This window comes from Cryptomeria japonica, chromosome 8, assembly GCF_030272615.1.
Source record: "Cryptomeria japonica chromosome 8, Sugi_1.0, whole genome shotgun sequence".
Classification (NCBI taxonomy): domain Eukaryota; kingdom Viridiplantae; phylum Streptophyta; class Pinopsida; order Cupressales; family Cupressaceae; genus Cryptomeria; species Cryptomeria japonica.
The window spans coordinates 155,343,640-155,356,825 of NC_081412.1; positions in this window are offsets into that span (position 1 = coordinate 155,343,640).

Here is a 13,186-nt window from a genome sequence, read left to right on the forward strand (position 1 = left end):
CTCAATATTTATGCTCTGTATGCAAAATTACTATACATTGTATTGATTAAGGGATAGTGTATATGCTTAGGGGGAGCAATTTTGTTAATGGCATGGTTTTGATTGTAAAACACTTAGACGTCAAAATTTTATTTTCCTAAGTGTTGCCATCAATGCCAAAGGGGGAGATTGTTGGCATTTTTGTTATTTATGTTGTGATTGTCATTAATGGACACACACTTGTATTGAGATCCCCTTTATATGTATGAGCTAGGGCTCAACCGGTATTTGTTCCAATCGGTATGTTATATTCTAGTCTTTAGGCTATTGGTGATTTTGTAGAATGTGTTTCCCGGTCTAAAGCGGCATGTCGACCCCAAGCGGTTCGTAGATCCCAAGCGGTACGAGGGAGAAAAGCAGCACAACACATTCTTACCAGTCTTCATTTTTATCAAACTGACAACCAGTATTTTGTATGAACCGGTAATACTCTGTGATGAGTTACCAACAGGCATTTTGTGATGAGTTACCAATCCATCGATTGTTTGACGGTGCCGACACATTGACGATGCTTTTTGTGTCATGTTACTGAGTATGTCTAGATTCGTTGAACTTAGGAAATTGTAATGTAATCCTATTGGACCGACATGAAATCAGTTTCCTTTAAAGTGACATCATGTCTAGGGTTTTAAGTTGTTGCTGAAAGGGTTAATGTCATGCTAGGGTTTAAGGTGGTTGTTGAGTTGTTGGAAGAATGATCTTATCTAAGAAGATCAAGCTGTAACTAAGAGAGAGATAGAGAAGACTGAAGTAATGCTGGAATGCATTAACTATGAGCAATACTAGATCTAACCAAACAGTTTGTACTATTAGATAGATTAAACACTTGTTGATTACTCACAGCTTTGACAAGTCGGTAGCCCTTAACTGGGTAGGCCTCAAAGCCTTTGTAAAATCCTCTAACAAGGTGGTTCAATTCTGTGAATCTAAAATCCTCTAATAAGGTAGTCTTTAATCAGACTTATCTCCTAACAAAGAGTGAGATTCCTAACAGGATCTATTCTGGTGAAGAACATTGTAAGACCTTAACCGGTCTGGTTTCTATTCTACAGATAGTGACTTGTGAGTTCCATCTCACCATGGTTTTTCCCAGTTGGGTTTCCACGTCAAATATCTTGTGTTATGGTTGTATTCCTTTTGTGGATGAATGCTTTATTCACATTTTGGTTTGCATGTGTGGTAACGGGTCTGTCTATTAGACTGTTTTACCGGTTTATCTTTAGACTGTGTAAGTGTTTTAGTGCAGTGATTTTTGGCATACTAATTCACCCCCCCTCTTAGTATTCATCAGGTCAAGCATCTAAGTGTTCGCTCTAGGTAAGCATAGCTAGGAAATCGATTGGGGTCCAATGACTATTGTCCTTGCCAGCCTTAAGAATGTTGTACATGAGCATGAGTGTCTTTGAGCTAAAATTCATTTGATTATTGTGTTTTCTTTGCTTGATACTTGCTTGCTAAGAGTAGACTAAAAACACATCGTTATCCTCAAACACTTTGCAAAAAAGAACACTTGTCCAAAAAGAAACAATCATCCAAGTCAAGATCCTAGTCACAATTCCAAACATAGCCACATCCTAGTCACCATCCACACAAAGTCCTAATTACGTCAAAATTTCATCCATCTCATGTTCCATAAACCTAAGTTGTATAAACATCCTAAGAAGTCAATCCAATAACCTATCAAGAAGAAGAAGCTCACACAAGCACAACACATTAGTACACAAACCGCAAACTCTTGCTTAAACATAGGAACTTCTTGCACCATTACCATGATTACGTCCATGGTCATAGCAATGAGTTTGATGCTAGTGATGAATTAAGAGTCCGTGCCCTGCATCAAGGTTCAACTTTGTCTTTTAACACCAACTATCGTCAAAATGAGGGTGGCCGTGTCCCTTCATACAACTTGCCTTCTGAACCAATCATCTATTGAGTCATGTTCATGCCAAGGATATCCTAGTCACCAAAATTCTTCTAATCATCACTATCATCCCTCTTCAATTGATCACCCTCAATCTTTTCCTAAGGACTTAGCACATCAATCAGTCACAAAATCAATCACCTCCAATTATCGAATCAATTCTCAAAATCCAAATCAAATCCAATTTAACCTCACATTAAGGCTGCATGCCTTGTGAAGTTTCATTTAGACCTCATCCTTAATCACTTGGCTTTTGTGCTTGAAGAAGAATCCTCTCCAAGTACCATTGCCTTATCCTTTGAGACAATCAAGACTCTTATCTGATGTCTTTGTTTTACTTAGGTTCATTAGTCAACCCTTAGTGGAAGAAAGGCTTTTTGATCATCATTCCAAGGTCTAAATTCTACCCCACTTGGTCAATACCTTGCTTGGGGGTTCATCAACATTTCCCACCTAAGATCCTCATCCAAGGACTAAGGTGCAATCCTAATCAAATCTGGGTCCTAATCCAAAGACCCTATCAATCAACAAAATCCATTTTCATCAAATTCAAATCCAAAAATCCAAGAGCCTTGCTAAGTGCTCTCATCAAAAATTTCCTCCATCAATCTTTTCTAAGGTTATTCTTGCATGGTCACAACTCGATCTCAAAAGAAAAATATGGCCGAACAACAATATGGTATGCCGAACATTAGTGTCCATTATGAATATCCTACACAAGATCCTACACAAAGTGTGCAACCTAGCATCCAAAATCAAACACAAAATCCTAATGTGGTTGACCAAGATGAACTCTCTTCGGAAGTGCAAACTTTCCTAGCAAACTCTTATAACCAAGAGATGTTGGAGAAATTTATCCAACACAATCCTACTGTGCTTCTAAAGACCCTCCTTGAAAATGGAGCTCAAATCCCACCTGATTTTGATAAATCCACCCTTGGTCAACAACCACAAGGAGACCTTTCTCCCACTCATACTGCTGCACCTATTCAAACTCAATCAATTGCAGCCCCGCCAATCATTCAAACTCAATCAATAACACCCATGACACCTCCCCCCGTGGTCTCCATTCCACCTTCTTCCTCCTTACCATCTATACCACTATCAAATCCGATCTCATCTATTCTCCAACATGCCTCTATACAATCTTCTTCTCAACCATATATTCCCATCAACAAAGTTGCTAGCTTCATTCAAGCCACACTTAATCCTATCACAATAGTTTCTAGGTCGCAACTGACTGTCACTCAAGTCCCTGTGACATCGATCATCACATCTCACATCCCCACTTCCTCATCATATCAATACATTAGTGGTGGTGCACCTTCCATGACTCATCCGATTCTAGGGGCAAACTCAATCCATCATTTCCAAAATCCACAACAAGACCTCATTAAAGAAATTCAGGACATGAAAAACATCATCAAGGACATGAAGGAAAGGACTAACAAAAGGAAAACTTACTCCTTTGAGGAATTTTGTCCTTGTCCTTATGACCCATCTATATCAATTTCACCTTACTCCCAGGGTTTGAGATCCCTAAGCTCACCAAGTATGAGGGCAAAGGGGACCCTCGTGACCATGTCTGGGAATTTCAAATCCTATGTCAAGAAGTATCCTATAGTGACCTATACCTTCGAAGACTCTTCCCTAAGAGTCTCATAGGAGATGCCCTGACATGGTTCTCGTCCTTACTATAAGGTTCCATTATCTCCTTCCCAGAATTGGCAGAGAAGTTTGTGGCTCACTATGCCTACAACATGGCTAGTGATGTTTCCATGATGGACCTATGTAACACAAAGCAAAGGCCCGGAGAGACTTTCGCTAACTTCTTGCAAAGATGGTGACACCTCATCAATAAATCCCAATGGGACATGCCAGAACAACACCAAATTGAATTATTACAAAAGAATTTGGTGCTCGAACTATCAAGGCCTCTGACATCTCAATGTCTTAAATCTTTCCAAAAATTGACTGATAAGGGCCTAGCCCTTGAACGTGTCTTGTTAGAGGAAGGAACCTTAAAGCACTACCAAAGATCAAGTCAAAATTCTTCCTCTCATTATAATGATAAACCAAAATTCCAAAAAAAGAACGTAGTCAATGACAGTGTAACTGATGCAAAACGGGTAAATTCCAAAAAAAGAACGTAGTCAATGACAGTGTAACTGATGCAAAACGGGTCTAGACCGTGGCCACTCCCCCAAAACCCATCCCCACCAATCGCCAATTAAACAATCAAAATAATCAAAATCAATCCCAAAAGCCTCATAACAATGTCTCAATCCAAGGATGACCACCTCGATCCAACAACAAGACTCCAAGAGACTTCACTCCTCTTGCTGAGCCCATTGAAGTGGTGTTTTAAAAGCTTGTTCAAGCAGGCGTAGTGGTTTTCCCGATTACTCACCCATTTGATCCCAATCAACCCAAACCTAGATGGTATAATGAGAATTAATATTGTGAGTATCATCATATCAAGGGACATGATACATGAAAATTCATGAAGCTTAAAATCTACATACAAGATCTCATTGATAGGGGTGAAATTGAAGTAGCAAATGCAAAACTTGGTAATAAAAATGACAAACTCAAAATGTACTAGGAACTCTTCCTGAAACATGATAAAGGAAAAGGCTCATCATCTAACACAGTGAACTATGATTACACTAATCACATAACCGGATTTGACTCTTTAGTAGGTTGCATTGAGCCCGCAGACAATTATGTCAATATCATAACTATCCAAGGAGTTATCCCTCACCGTCCCCAAAGCAGACCTAACCTTGCTAGGATAGTCATTCAAGGCACTACACCTTCTGCCTCCTACTCTCAAAATGACTACAATGCAACCACTCGTTTAAGGTAAATCCATCGTACAAGGAGCTCCCCCCCCACCAAACCCTCCCCCCATGTCTTCCACCCACCAATATGACCTCCTTGACCAACTTGGGAAGACACCCGCACAGATCTCCATCCTAGAACTTCTCAAGATTTCCCCCATCCATAAAGAAATTTTGGAACAAGCTCTCCTTGAGTCTTGCGTTCCCTATAATATCAATGCTACCCAATTTCAAGCTCTCATTGGAAACCTTGCCACCCAACAACACCTTTTGTTCACTTCCAATGATGCTCCTACAGATGAAGACCATAATAAACCTTTGCATATCGAAGCCCTTATCTAGAAGCACAAGGTCAAATGTATCTTGATAGATGGTGGATCCGGACTCAATTTTTGTACATACAAGTTAATAAAACAATTAGGACTTTCTGAGGACCTTGTAGATACATCAAGAAGGATCAAAATAAAAGCATATGATGATGCAGAAAGAGTTTCAAAGGGCATGATCACCTTACCTCTTCAAGTGGGGCCTATCACAATTGAAACCCTTGCCAAGTACTAGATCTTGATCTCCCCTACAACATCCTTCTCGGTTGGCCATGGATTCACTCCTTGCAAGCCATACCCTCCACTTATCACCAATGCATCAAATTCCCCTTCAATGGAAGAGAGATTACTATCAAAGGTGATCCACAACCTTTTCAATATTCCAAGCTCTTAGAGGGGAAGGATCCATTTCATTGCCCACTAAATAAACCCTCACCAACTCCTCCATCTGACATGTGAAATGTTGCCTCCACCTCATCCCAAGCCGACACACAAATCAGGATCCTAGATAATGGCTATGGAGAATACAAATTAGAGGATGTCTTATTAATAGGAAACCTCCCCTTATCTCCTAAGTCATTTGGAAAACCAAAAGAACTCAAAAAAGATAAAAAATCAGTTATACAATACAAAGATACCACCTTCCAGCAATGGGGTCCACTTGATGAGGAAAGCCTTGACACAAACGTCTCTTCATGGTTGTACCGGGAAGAAGATGAAGACCCAACAAAAATACCTAAAAAAATGTATTCAAAAGAATCATCTATAGTTGAAAAAATGGGTTACAAAGGACATGGCTTGGGACCAGAGGAGAAAGGAAGAAAAGCACCCATAAATCCTATCTCCTACAAGTACAACAGAGGCTTGGGGTATACCCTGGTGCCTAATATTACTATTGATGGTGCCCCTTCAAGTCCTTCTTTGGATATTGAAAACTCTGATGAAGAGAAGTTCCATGAAATGCCTTATGAATATGAAAACAACATCTTCTTTGACACTCACGTCAATGCCATCACCCCCATAACTCCTCCCATTTCACACAGGCTACATCTTGTCCATCCTGAACTCATAGACTGGGGCCAACGAGAGAAACCCACTTTAGAAATCTGCGCCAATGATAATGCTCTCATTACTCTCCTGACTATGTGAAATTTGGAAGACTGTAGTAGGATACACGGTATTCAACTACATGAGAAAGGATACTTTGGAAGTCAGGTCAATGCCATTAGCCACAAAAAAGATAATAAAAAGAAAAAACATGATTCCCTAGGTGAAAACCTCTCTAAGGCACCTTTGGATGAGCAAAAAGAAAAAACAAAGGGCGTATCCAAAAGTGAAAACCTGGAAAAGGCACTTGAGGATGAGGGACTTGAGCTCCATACTATTGGTTACTTTCCACAAGACAGGTCAAATTTGTTAATAGAAGAAACAAACAGTATCAATATGGGCACCGAAGACATTCCAAAAAATGTGCTCATTGCCAAGTCCCTCACAAAGCAAGAGAAACAAGACTTCATCAACTTCCTCACAGAGGCAAAAATAAATTTTGCATGGTCCTATTCTGATATGCCAAGTCTAGATCTTGACTTGGTCATTCATAATCTTACTATCCGCCCAAATGCAAAACCTGTAAAATAGAAGTTGCGCAAAATGCATCCACATATTGTGCTCTTGGTCAAGGCAGAACTCCAAAAAATGTTGGACACAAAATTCATCAAACCAATAGACTACGCTGAATGGGTCTCCAACATTGTACCTGTTGGCAAACTCGTTGGGGGCATCCACATCTGTACTGATTTTCGAGATCTAAATAAGGCTTGTCCTAAAGATGATTTCCCTCTCCCCAACATAGATATGGTTGTGGACCTTACAACAGGGCATGAGATGCTATCATTTATGGATGGATTTTCTGGATATAATCAAATCAGGATTGCAGATGAAGATCAACATAAAATTGCATTCACAACACCATGTGGGACTTTCTATTACCAGGTCATGCCTTTTGGCCTCAAAAATGCTGGAGCCACATATCAGCATGCCATGACGATGATTTTTCATGACCTCTTGCATAAAATTATGGAGGACTATGTGGACGATCTGCTAGGCAAATCAAAGAGAAGATAGGAACACATCCCTATCTTAAGGCAAATCTTTGAAAGATTGGAAAAATACAAACTGCACCTCAACCCTAAGAAGTGTGTTTTTGGTGTCACATCGGGAAAACTACCAGGCTTCATTGTTTCTTGTAGAGGCATCGAGGTTGATCCTACAAAGGTGAAAGCCATCATGGAAATACCTCCACCAAAGACTCTCAGATAGCTGCGGAGCCTCCAGGGAAAACTCCAACCTGTTGGACGTTTTATTTCACAACTTGTAAATAAATTCCATGCATTTGCACACCTATTGTGCAAAGACACAAAATTCAAATGGGACTATTTGTGTCAAAAGGCCTTTGAAAAACTCAAAGAATATCTGGTGTCACCTCCAGTGCTTATGCCTCCTAATCCTGGAAAACCTCTTATTATGTACATATGTGCTACCACAGTCGCATTGGGGGCATTATTGGCACAAACAGATGATCAAGGGAAGGAACATGCCATATATTATATCAGGCGGACACTAGTGGGGTATGAACTCAATTATATCCCCATTGAAAGAGCATGCATGGAATTGGTATTTAGTACATAGAAACTCTGACACTATATGCTGAACAACAAAACAAAATTGATTGCTAAGATTGACCCGCTTAAATATCTCTTGTCAAAAGCTGCCCTCACTGGCAGAATCGCTAAATGGGTCATGTTGTTAAGCGAGTTTGACATTGAATATGTAGATAAAAAAGCAATCAAGGGAAAATTCGTCACAGACCAGTTGGTTGACGCTCCACTTCCAGGTGACCATCCTATTCTTACAAAACTACTGGATGAATTAATTATGACTGTCACCACATCCTCCACATGGCAATTATACTTTGATGGCTCTTGCACCCAAAATGGATCGGGGGCAGGAATACTACTAATCACAACTCAAGGAGATTGCATCCCAAAGTCATACAAGATAACTTTTGCATGTACCAACAATATCACACAATATGAGACACTCATTACAAGATTACACTTGGCTATCTAGTGGAAGATAAGGGAATTACAAGTCTATGGTGATTCCCAACTTGTCATTAAACAAGTCAATGATGAATACCAAACAAAAGATGACAAACTTCTCCCCTATCACAGCATGGTTGAAGATCTTAAGCAACACTTCACTATGATCAAGTTTGATCAAGTCCTATGAACAAACAATAGGGCTGCAGATGCAATGACCACCATTGGCTCCCTCCTTTAGATGCCAACACATAGTCAGAAGTGTGAGTTCTTGGTCGAGTAACTATTTATTTCGACATACTATCTACCAGAGTCTGAAATGGTTTGTGTACTCATTGGTCCCGAGTCCCCCTCATACCAAGAAACCTTCATTTTCCTAAAAGACAACACCATTCCCCCACACCTTACAAAAACCCAACAACAATCCTTCATTCGCCGATGTGCTCGTTACACCATCTTTGGAGACACCCTATTCAGAAGGCATTTTGATGGTTCCCTCCTAAGGTGTTTAGATAAACAAGAGGCAGAATGGGCATTAGGTGAAGTACACAAAGGCATCTATGGGGCACATTGAAGTGGGCTCACCTTGGCTAAAAAGCTTTTAAGAACAGGATATTATTGGCCTGATATGGAAGTAGATGCATATAACTATGTGAAGAAATGCATCCCCTGCCAGCAACATGGCGACAAGATCCATGCACCATCACAAGAATTGCAGTCATTCATTACACCCTGGCCCTTCTCATAGGGGGGGCTCGATCTCATTGGGAAAATCCACCCTTCATCCTCCAACAGACATAAATTCATTATCACTGCCATCGAATATTTCACCAAGTGGGTAGAGGCTATCCCTCTTACTTTTACCACTGATAAGTAGATATCCAAATTCATCCTCAACTACTTGATCTGTCAGTATGGCATTCCAAAAGTTATCTTTACAGATAATGGAAGACAATTTAAAAACCAGGATGTCAAAGAACTCTGCCAGATATTCGACATCGAATTGCTTCTCAACCCCATATTACCCCCAAGGTAATGGTCAAGTTGAGGCTTCTAATAAAACCCTAATCAAAATCCTCAAAAAAACAGTCAATGAAGCTGGCCATGATTGGCACCTCCAACTCCATCTTGCTTTGTGGGCCTACCACACCTCCATCTACACACCCACAGGCACCACCTTGTCTTTGGCTCTGAAGCTGTCCTCCCCCTTGAGATCAAAATCCCCTCTCTAAGAGTATCGTTGCAAAATATCCTACCAGATGAAGAATATAGAATTGCCCACTTACAAGAGCTAGAATTGTTAGATGAAAGGCATCTCAAGGCCTTGAACCATCTTTGGGTATATCAAAATCGTCTATGCATGAGTTACCATAAGAAAGTCAGAACCCGAGAATTTGAAATTGGTGACCTTGTCCTCATGGAGAATCAAAAAAACCTTCAAGAAAGAGAAAATAAAGGCAAGTTCGAGGCTAATTGACTTGGACCATATATAATCACAACAAAATATGGATCAAGGGCCTATCAGTTGGCTACTCCTGAAGGAGATCCTCTGGACGATCTAATGAATATCATACACCTAAAAAGATTCTATGCCTAATCCTCAGAAAGTCATTAATTGTCAAAAAAATCAAAAAATCATGAAAAATACAAAAAAATGAGAAAAAGATCTTGAAAAAACATTGTCACTCTGGTGAAAACTTGGCAAACAGGCACCCTGTGACACCCAAAAAAAAAAGAAAAAAACCCCCCAAAAAATAATAATTTGTCCATCAGTGAAAATCACTTTGTGGCACTATGGACAAGTACCATGGTGAAAACCTCCATGTACTTGCCAAGGTAAATAAACTGGATCCATTGTTTATCAGGTTGGTCCTCCAATCACCCTCCCCATCCAATCCACCCATTGCGACATCCTTTCCATTTCCATCTTCGAGTAAATCACGCATATGATGATGAGTCTTCACCTAAGTCATGAATAAGGGATGTCCCATCAAAACTGAGCTTCTGTGCCTCTGTGTGAGCTTCACGAATTCTTGAGAACAATACTAAGTCCACAAGTTAATCTTCAAAGCCATATGATCACTTGCCTAATCCAAAAGTCCACCTGCTCTATCCTTTGCCCTAGGGATGAATCCTTCCCTCGCCTAGCAACTTAATCCTCCACCCTAATCCTACTCTTGGAAAGAGGTGTCAGTTGGTCATAAATGAATGACTTGCTTTATTTTCTTGGATTTTTCATTTAGACTTGCATCTTTGGCCCTACGACTGCACCTATCTACGACTGCCCAAATTTTCCATATCCAGGTATGTTTACAATAGGTCCATACTGGGGCATATTTTCATAGCAGGGCATGTTTTGGATCTCTCTTGTATAAATCAGCGACCTGGTACTAGTGTTTATCAACACTTACCCTCTTGTGTGCAAGAGGTATCAGTGTGTTTGAGGGTTTCCTTGCACGTACCCACAACTTTGTATTAGTGTTTCTCAACACTTGCATAGCTGTGTGTAAGGAATTCCTGTTTGACTGTGAGTCAGTCCACGCCTTGGGTTTCTCATGGCATCTTGATTCCTATAATCAGTGGTGTAGGTTACCCAAAGCAATATCAAACTAGGTTGGTTCTCCACAATTTTTGTGCACAACTCTCACCATCATTCCATAAAATCCTAATATAATAATCCCATGGAGTCCTCAATTAACAGCCCCCCCCCTCTCCTATTCCATATTCTTCTATTTTCCATCTAAGATCATTGTATTACTATCGACATATTCACTCTTTGCATTATTCATTCACTTAGCCATATAGGTGGCATTATACATATATATTTTATTTAGGTTGCATTACTTATTCATTTCATTACACTATTCATTTAGATTGCCATTTTTCCACAAACATTTACCAAATAAGGTTGCACTTAGATTTCATTACATGCATCATTTATCCATTTATAATAGATGCCATCATTTCATTCACATACATTACTCATTCATTTAGATCACATCATTTGCATACCATTTGTAACTTACATTGCAATATACGACATTACATTCATTTTTCATATAGATTGCACCTACGCTAATTATTCATTCATAAATCATTTACATCTACATATACAACATATATTCACATCAAAAGCACCATCACTCATCCTGCACCCATAAACATGTCAGTGACATATCATAGGCATACATTTATAAGCATCCACACTGCATCACAAATAGGTAAGCACAACATATCCATAATTACCATCCATACATCACATCATAAGGAAATAAATAGAATCCATCATAATAAAGTACACACATCATCCATTACCACAAAGTCATATATATATAAGCTCAAAAGAGATGAATATGTCTGTAATGGTACAATGATCACCTTGAAGGGTCAAAATATATTACACAAGCCAAAATGGAGCTAGCTCTCCCCTCCCGTCTCTCCACCCTCCTTCAACGTGAGCACCCGCGTAAGACCTTGAGCACCCGCGTTAGACACCGCCCAATCCCCAAAAAACCTATTCTACCCGCCTTTTCCTAGCAAGTGCCCGCACTGTTCGCTAGCGCTCGCACTAACCCATTGGCATGCGTGCTGAAATGATAATCAGCGCGTGCGCCTCACCAAATATTGGCCCTAATCTAAGCCCTAATTCTACCCTTAGCCTTAAAAATCAAAACGGGGGATAGTCCTACATACCGGTGGTCCATAGCTGGTGGGTTTGTCGTACCATCGGATCCTCTCAGTGCGATGATCATGGGTGGGAATGTGATTCATATATCCTTCTCTCTTCTAGGCTCTGATTGGCTTGAAGGCTTGTGTGTAACAATGACCCCTCATTGGGCCCTTTGTGGCTTATATGGGCCCCCTCGAGGGCCCATTCCCCTCGTGGTCTCTCTTCTTCTATATGCTCTTCTACAGTTTCTACATCTTCTCCCTCTTTCTCTTTCACTTATCTCATCCACTCAAATTCTTTCTTCTTTATTTCGAGATTTTTTTGTCAATTTTTCTTTCGACAAAATTCTCGAGGGGGCATACACCTCCCACGGTTTACACTGGGGCATCTATTTTTTTTCTTCTATCTTTTACCCACCGCCAAATTTGCCGTTGCATAAAAGAGGGGCAAAATGTAGACACTTAAAAAATAATTATTTTAATTATTTTAAAGTTCCTAACATAATTAATTTATTAATTATGCCAATTTTTAATTCCTCCTCAATATTAATTAATTATAATTAATATTGTCACTATGGTCTGTTGATTTATTTATTTAATAAATCAATCCCCTTTTATTCTTCTAAAAATTCTTAATATTAAAACTCCTTAAATTCCCCTCTTAACTAATTAATTTAAATTAATTAGTTAACCTAAGTGATTCCTACAAATCACCTTTTTCCTAAACCATCATTAACCCAATAAATTCTTGTAGAAAATCCCTAAACTCACTTAGCATTATTCTTCTAATTTTTAATTCCCTCCACTCATTCTCTCTCCTAGTCAAATCCTCCTACAAATCTTATCTACCCTAATCCCACCTAATCTTTCCTCTAATCCCTCTCCTAATAGTTGCTAGTGGCTAATCATCACGATTAGCCACAAAATCAACTCCTTGTCCCTTCCATCCAACCACTCTCCTTAAATGCTCTTTTCCTAGGTGATGTGAGATTTTCAAAATCTCACATTCCTCTAAGCATCTCATCTTCCAAGGAATTTTTAATTCCTCCAATCCCCATGAGCATCCCTTTTGAAGAATTTTTAATTCTTCATTTCCATCCCTCAAGGAATATCTTATCCCTTGTTCTTCTCAAGGCACATTGGGAAGTCTTCCCAATGAACCTTGAGGAGTGTGGAGACAAGAAATGCCTTTAAGGCATATCTCTTGGTCTCCACACCTCCTCTTGGGCCTTGTGTGGGCTCACAAGGAATCCTTACCCTCCATCTTGGGTCAATCCTAGCCCTCCA